This window comes from Plecotus auritus, assembly GCF_963455305.1.
Source record: "Plecotus auritus genome assembly, chromosome: 6".
NCBI lineage: Eukaryota > Metazoa > Chordata > Mammalia > Chiroptera > Vespertilionidae > Plecotus > Plecotus auritus.
The window spans coordinates 32,219,441-32,228,240 of NC_137773.1; positions in this window are offsets into that span (position 1 = coordinate 32,219,441).

Below are 8,800 nucleotides of genomic sequence, written 5' to 3' on the forward strand. Positions count from 1 at the left end.
CTCTGAGGACCCAGACTCATACAGGGTGAAACTAGACTGTCAGGAAAGAGAAAAGCACACTGAAACTCAGAGCAACTGAGGAAGGCAGAGGTACCGAGGTGCGTACGGAGAGGGTGGGCAACTGAATACGTGGCTGGCTTTCTCAAGTGGGAGGGAGACAAAAGCTCCCAACTGCACTGAACTCTAGTTCCGGGCAAGACTCTGGGGACCCAGACTCATTCGGGGAGAAACTGGACTGTCTGGCAGTGGGCGGAACTCGAGGGTGGCTTTCTCTCAGAGGTGCTTGTAGTGATTACCACGGGACACTGAGACACAGGGGCCTATTAGGGCAGGGCTGACGGGAAACCAAGGCTGTCTGCTCTGCCCTGAGACTCCGCCCCATCCAAGCTGAGCACGGAGGCTTTTGCAGGTCTTGTCTCATAAGGGTGTCTCCAGCACAGAAGTTCTCCCACTGTAGACACAGCTGATCCTCACAGCCAATTGGCCTGGAAGTCAATTCCTCCCAGTGATACCAACAACAATCAAGGCTTAACTAAAACAAGACTGTGCACACAGCCCACAAAGGGGTGCACCAAGAGTGTCCACCTCAGGTAACTGGGGAGGCTGAGTCACTGGGCCCTATAGGACGCCTAGCACACAAAGCCATTCTATCAACTCAGGGAAGCAGTCAAAATGCGGAGACAAAGAAACAGATCACAAATGAAAGAAATGGAGGAAAGCAAATGACTGGATATAGAGTTCAAAACCACGGTTATAAGAATTTAAAATATATATTTTATTGATTTTTTACAGAGAGGAAGGGAGAGGGATAGAGAGTTAGAAACATCGATGAGAGAGAAACATCGATCAGCTGCCTCCTGCACACCCCCCACCGGGGATGTGCCCGCAACCAAGGTACATGCCCTTGACTGGAATCGAACCTGGGACCCTTCAGTCCGCAGGCTGACGCTCTATTCACTGAGCCAAACCGGTTTCGGCAGAATTTAAAGAATTTTCTAGAAAAGGATGATAAATTGTGAGACCCTCGATTATATGAAAAAGGACCAAGTAGAAATTAAGCATACACTGACTGAAATAAAAAATATTATACAGAGATCTAACAGCAGACTAGAGGATTGCAAGAATCAAGTCAAAGATTTGAATTACAAAGAAGCAAAAAATACTCAACCGGAAAAGCAAAAAGAAAAAAGAATAAAACAATATGAAGATAGTGTAAGGAGTCTCTGGGACAACTTCAAGAGTACCAACATCCGAATTATGGGGGTGCCAGAAGACAGAGAGCAAGATACTGAAAACCTATTTGAAGAAATAATGACAGAAAACTTCCCCCACCTGGTGAAAGAAATAGACTTACAAGTCCAGGAAGCGCACAGAACCCCAAACAAAAGGAATCCAAAGAGGACCACACCAAGACACATCATAATTAAAATGCCAAGAGCAAAAGACAAAGAGAGATTCTTAAAAGCAGCAAGAGAAAAGCCGTTAATTACCTACAAGGGAGCACCCATAGGACTGTCAGCTGATTTCTCAACAGAAACTATGCAGGCCAGACGGGAGTGGCAAGAAATATTCAAAGTGATGAATAGCAAGAACCTATAACCAAGATTACTCTACCCAGCAAAGCTATAATTCAGAATTGAAGGTCAGATAAAGAGCTTCACAGATAAGAAAAAGCTAAAGGAGTTCATCACCACCAAACCAGTATTATATGAAATGCTGAAAGGTATTCTTTAAGAAGAGGAAGAAGAAAAAGGTAAAGATAAAAATTATGAACAACAAATACATATCTATCAACAGGTGAATCTAAAAATCAAGTGAATAAAAAAATCTGATGAACAGAATAAACTGGTGAATATAATAGAATCAGGGGCATAGAAAGGGAGTGGACTGACAATTCTCGGGGGGGGGGGGGGGGAAAGGGGTGTGGTGGGTGCTCGAAGAGACTGGACGAAAATCTTACACCTATGGATGAGGACAGTGCGGGGGGGGGGGGGGGGGGTTAAGGGCAGAGGGTGGGGTGGGAACTGGGTGGAAGGGAGCTATGGGTGGGGGGAAAGAGGAACAATTGTAATAATCTGAACAATAAAGATTTATTAAATTAAAAAAAAAAAGACTAATGGGGTAGGGGCATGGAAAGTAAAGTTGATCTAGAAAAAATGAGAAGTGAGGGTGGGAAGGTTGGGGCTGGGGGTGGTGGTGAGGGAAAGTGGTTGGCAGAAGGCCAGACTTCACTTTGCCTTTGGTTTGGCTTGCCCCCAGGGCTTGGGAGGTGGGGTTGTATAGCCCCTCTGCTCCTGATTGGTCAGCTCACCTTGCTTTATCCTTTATTTCTTTCCTTTTGGAGTAATGGGGGAGGCTGCAGTTTGTGGTTACATAAAGCTTCCTGGAATTATTCCAGGAAGAAGGGAAGCAAATGAGGTGTTGGCAAACAAAGATTCCGGGGCGGGGGTGGGGGGCGGAGGGGGGTGGGGGGTGCCGAGGAGTGTGTGAGGAAGAGTGAGTGTGTATGGGCAATCATTGCCCTGGAGAGGCCGGAGGGCACTGAATCAGGATGATTAAGGTGTAAATTCCAGCTCTTCCCTTTTAGCAACTGTGAGATCTTGGGCAGGCAACTTCCTATCTGCCTGAGTCTGATTTCCAGTTCTGTAATAAGGATAATAATGGAACCTGCTGCACAGACATTTTGTGAGGGCTTAATGAGAATGCATTTAAATGCTTAGTACAGTGCCTAGTAAATAGTAGTTATTATTCTTGTTATAATTTTAAGTGTTATTAAGAATTTTATGTCCTCTGTGCCTGAGCATATGGATTCCCCTCCTGTTTGCTTGGTCATGAAAATTTGAGTCAAGTACCCCTGAGTGTCCCTTGATATCTCCACTTTTCCCTAGGCCAAGCATGCTAAATTCGCAGCCGGCAGGTCACATGCTGCCCATCAGCCTCTAGTTTGACATGCTTGCCCTAGGCCTTCCAGTGGGGCCAGGCCTTTAGAGACATTTGGGCAGCCCCAGGACAATGCAAAACATCCCTCTATGACTCTGGGAAGCCTCCTCCCTCCCCCACCCTCACAGCCCAGGAAGGATTGATAAAAGCCTTATCTGAGTCACATTCCATTATGGGATTAAATCAGACTGACTCTGGGTCCTCTGACTGCTACCTGAGGCTGGATGCCTGAAGCTCCTGGTTATTGCCTTTGGCCCAATCTGAGGTCATCACACTTCTCTGGGCCCAACGGACCCTCAGAGTCAGGGGCTTTGGAGAGACTCTGGCAGCCTTTTGGAATTAGTTTCAGTTAGCAAGCACTGACTATGCATGGAGGCCAATAGCCAGGCACACACTAGGCACCATGAGAGCAAACAGGGAGGCTGGACTCTTAGCCAATCAGCTCCAACCTGAAGCAACAAATGACAGTCTCTAGGAGGGCAGTCAACAGGGAGGTGGGAAATAGCAGACTTAATGAGGAAAGGAATAATTGCATGATTGCAGGTAAATCGCTAAATTTCTGTGAGCCTTGGTTTCTTTGTGAGTTTGGAACATTAGCATTTACTAAAAAAAGGCTAATTAAATGGAAAGGTACTAGTTAAAACAACAAAGTTTTTAGATGTAAACCTGGGTTTGGATTCTGCCTTGGCCGCACACTGGTGTTGTGCTATGGCTGTCAACTTCTCAGAGCCTCAGTTTCCTCACATATGAAAAGGAGGAAATAACACTGCTCTCCCAGGGTTGTTGAGAAAACTAGGCATAGCAGTTAGCATTTACTCACTGCACATCTCCACCCTCACTCCCAGAGTGGCTCAATAAATGGGCACTAATGATTTTTCTTGGGTCAGTTTGGACAGGAGTGAGTTTAGCCTTCTTGTCAGCCTCCTCAAGTTAGAGAGGCAGGAGAGAAGATGCAGTTTGTGTTGCTGAAGACTCGGGGGGTAGGGTTGGGGCTGTGGATGGGGTACATGTCTCTGTGTGTCCCCTGGCATGGACTGAGCCATGCCACCTCAGTATGAGGTCGGTAATGAGGAGATGTGTTTACCAGATGGGTCAGCTTGGGACCAGCCTCAGCTTGGAGGGCAGAGTAGGGGGGTGAGGAGAAAGGAGGATTTTAGTAGCCTCCAATAACTAGTGGAGCCTCCAAGTAGGCAGATGCAAGCTGTGAGCTGTCTGGGATGCCTAAATCCTCACCAGACAGGATGCCCCAGCAAAGACTCAATCCGGAGACTGAGGTGCCAGCTATGGACTCCTGGCTTATACTTCAGTCTCTCTGCCCAGATCTTTCATCTTCCTGTCTCCCTTCCTCTCCCTCATTTTTATTTGCCACCAACCCCAAATGGATTGTGGTTGATTCTTTCCTGACCTGAACCCAGTGGTCATCTGGCAAGTGTACAAGGACACTAGCCCCTGTGCCTGTTGGAAGAGTAAAAATCTTTGTGTACTTACTATGTACATAGCATGATCTCATCTCATCCTGAAATCAGCTCAACTACCTGGTGTGGCTTATTTGAGCATCCTTCCACTCACCGAAAGGTTGCCGGTTGGATTCCCGGTCAGGGCACATACCCCGGTTTCCGGTTGGCAACTGATCAATGTCTCTCTAAAAGAAATAAAAACATATTTTTAAAAAAACACAAGCAAGCTTTTATGAGCAAGCTTTTCTTAATATCCTCCTATTCCAGTTGAGGGAACTCTCATTCTAAGAGATAAATTGCTCATCGTCACTTGGCTAGGAAGTGTTTGAAGCAGGATTTGAACTAAAGACTGTCTGACTCCAAAATGAAGACTTTTATACTCTGGATCCAAATAAAGAACATTCTCAGGTTTGAGCAGGTCTAAACTTTCCACTCTCATGACTCCTGGGCAAGAGTGTGAACTCTGCTGTTTTCTCTACCCACAAGCCCACCAGAGTGGCCACAGTGGCTTCCAGAAACGTGGGCTGGTGTGGGGTCCTCTGATGTCTTCCTCAGGGGGCAGGAATCAGGCACTGGGGTTGCAGGAGGGGCTATATTGAGAATGGAGATCATTTCATCCCAGTTTTAAAGGGGGAGCCCAGAGGTTCCTGGAGAACATAAGCAAAATAAAACAAAAATGGGGAAACACTAGGTTACTTTGAAGTGGTGCCAGTAGGAGCCCCTGCTATGGCTGTGGGTAGGCACGTGGGTGGGCCTTGAAGTCTGGCAGACCTTGGTTCAAGTGCCATGCTGTACCTGCTTCTTTGGGTGACCTTTAGCAAGGCATTAAAATTTTCAAAGCTTCAGTTTCTTTCCCTGTAAGATGGAGTTGATAATAGTAATTTGTTGCAAGGATCAAATGATAGCATGAACATAAAACACTTAGCCTAATACCTGGACCTGAATTAATGTTAAAATGGTATTATTAGTAATAAAACTGGGTTAAGAGTAAAGACCTGTCAGAAATGTTCTACAGTTGACACTTGTAGAACACAGGACTTAGGGGCACTGACCCACCATGAAATAAAAAATTAGGTTACCTGTTCGCTTACATGTATTCCCAACTGCAGATCAAAAATATGTATGTTTTGATCTGGGTGGTTGTTATATGAGTATGTGCATATGTAACAAAATCATTGAAGTGTACACTTAAGATCAGTGTGCTTTTCGCATTTTATTGTATGCATCTTGTACCTCAACCAAAATTCAAGTACAAGAAAAGCAAAAGGCCGGTGTGGCTGTTTGTTGGAGCATTGTCTCATACGCCAAAAGGTGGCGGCTTTGATTCCGCATTGGGGCTTGAGTAGGAGGCAGCTGATTGATGTTTCTCCTGTCTCTGTCTGTCTGTCTCCCTTCCTTTCTCTAAAATCAATTAAAAAACAAAACAAAACAAAAGGAAGCTCTTGTGCGTCAAGGTTAGTAAAGTGAAAGGATTCAATTAAAAAAGAAGCAGCTTGTAGCCTAAAATGTAGGGAAAAAATGTATTATTTAGATATGTCAGGCAGTTAATTAATAAAAATATATGGTGTCCCCCTCCCCTATTTTGTAATGCTTGTCCTATTTGTCAGTTTCCTTAAATGCGTCGTTTGTTATGACTTCTTTTATTATTCTAAGTAAATACTCACTTTAGTAGTTAAAAAATATTACCCCCCCCACCCCCTTTGGTAGGGCCCAGAGCAGTGCAGGAAAGCAGTTGTTGCCAGGTTGGGTAAGGATGGAGCCACACCCAGCTTGGAACCATGGGTAGCCTGGTGTGGGGTCCTGTGGCTATCCTGGGGGAAGTCACCATTTTTGCCTACCCAATGGGAAGCCTGCTGCAATGAGGCTCAGTCTGTTACCCCTGCAGTGGAAGCCTTTCTGGAACATCTTCCTGAGATAAAGAGGCTGAGCAACACAATGATGTCAGCCTGATCAATTCCCCTTCTTCCTAACAGTTCTCAACAGTGACCTTGGAGGTGAGGCATCCTTAGGGGGACTTTATTGAGTAATAGGGATGAAGGACACTGAGAAGGGGGAGTACCCAGGCTGCAAGCCCCTGATGAGCAGGGCTGTTAGGGAGGTCTCCCATTACATCCTGGGGCTATTACCTTGGGGAGATGGAATTGGACAAGCCTGCCTTTCCATTATGCAAAGAAAGGGCTTTTCAAGTAAATTTCCATTTAAGTATGAGCTTAGATCAGTAAAGATGGGGCCATAATAGCTTAGATGGTCATCGCAGCTATTAAAAATACATTTTTTCCCCAGTGCTCAGGCTGCCTATCATCTTCATATTCTTCATCCCCAGAAGACTATGACTCAACCTTTCCTAAGCTGCGGGGAGGCAGGTTAATGTCCATCTGTATTTTCAGCTTTTTAATTCTGCCCACATCCTAGCACATGGGCCTACACCAGCAGTCGGACATCCCTCTAAAAATCTGGGACCGCCTGCCTGCTCGCTCCTTATTGCTTGGCTGGCTGCTCCTTAGCACTGCTGCAGAGGTGGGAGAGGCTCCCACCACCGCCATCGCTGCTGTGCTTGCCAGCTGTGAGCAGGGCTTCTGGCTGAGCTGAGCAGCGCTCACACTGTGGGAGCGCACTGACCACCAGGGGGCAGCTCCTGTGCTGAGCGTCTGCCCCCTGGTGGTCAGTGCATGTCATAGCGACTGGTCGTTCTGCCTTAAGGGTCGCTGGGCTTTTACTAGTCCTATATAATAAAAGCCTAATATGCAAATCAACCGAATGGTGGAATGACCAGTTGCTATGATGTGCACTGACCACCAGGGAGCAGATGTTCAACACAGGAGCTGCTCCCAGCCCACAGGCCCCAGGCGAGCCAAGGTGGGTGCCAGCAGGGCCCCCCGCCCCCCCCCCGATTGCCCTGCTGGTCACCCCACAGATCGGCCAGGCCTAGGGACCCTACCTGTGCACGAATTTTGTGCACCGGGCCTCTAGTGTATATATATATATAAATAAACCCCATCTCATAGAACAATCTTAAGAATGTATATTTCAAATTCACATTTGCTCTCTCCCCTTTTCTTTGTGACGCTCTTAGCTTTTCCTACTCATCAGGTGAGGGCGGCTAGTTTTCTTGTTTTAAGGCTCTTCCCACAACTACCAAGCATTGGAAATTGAGCTTTCAGGGCAGGTGGCCCTCAGAGTACATCCCCCATTCTATATGGACCACTGCCCCAACACCATTACTGGCCCAAACTAGTGGTTCTCAAGTAGGGATGATTTTGCCCTTCCTTCCCCAGACATTTGGCAATGTCTGAGACATTTTCAGTTGTCACAGCTTAGGGGAGGAGCATGCTACTAATATCTAGTGGGTAGAGGGCAGGGATACTAAACATCTTACAATGGTACAGGAAAGCCCTCCCCTACCCCCAACAAAGAACCAGTTCAAATTTTAAGAATGCCAAAACCCTACTGGGAAACTGACTGTTCTTTCAGTCCTCACTGGGTTTATTTGTAATAAATTCTTCCTGCAAGTAGTCAGTCCTCGCCCTTCTTTGGCCTCCAGTGTTGTGATGGTCACAGTCCTCCCATCGGTGGACCACATGGCGTTTGAGCAACCGCTTTTCTGCTTAAGCAGTTTAAGAGTGGGGAGAGAGGGAACGGCTCCATCTGTTGGCCAGAGCAGGGATCACAACACAACAACACGTAAAATCGCTTAAAACACCCAGCTCATTAAATGCTTGAATTCCTTTTACAAACATTCCTGCGAAGTAAGCAGTCTGTTCCCCTCCAGTGACAGGTCACTACGTTTTGGGTTAATGGGGAGTAAGTAGTCCTTACCTCTGTAACAGACGGAGGCAGCTGCAGCTCGACTGGAGGCAATGCAAAAAAGAAGGCCGGACTCGGGGCATAGAGTCTAAACAACCAGCAGCATGTCACCCCGGAGTTTTGCAAGGGACTTTATTCATCGAGTAGGGGGGTGGGGCAAAGATGTAAGTTGTTCTGAAAGGATTCGTTAGACACATGCATCACTTTGGTTAATCAGTGGCACAGGATCCGCTCACAAACTACACTCTTTTTATCTTTAGTCCAATTACATCATCCCAAAGGTGCAGGGCACTCCCTCTTCTGCCCACTTTCTTGCTCCTATTCTCACCTCCCGTTTTCCAGTCCACCTTTCCCAGCCACTTATTCCTCTCAGCCACGCCCAGAGATCGTGGCTTCCCAAACCCCCTTTCCTGCTTCTAATTTTCCCGCCCCAGTAGCTCTTGGCCAATCGGGGATGTAATGGTCTCCTCTTTCCCGGCCTCTTGGTGACGTTGTGAGAAGTGAGATCTCTGATTGCTTGTCCCGGAGCAAGAGCGCACCAATAACAGGCAAACTTTTTTGATGCCGGCGCACAGCTAGCATCGTCGCTGCTGATTGGC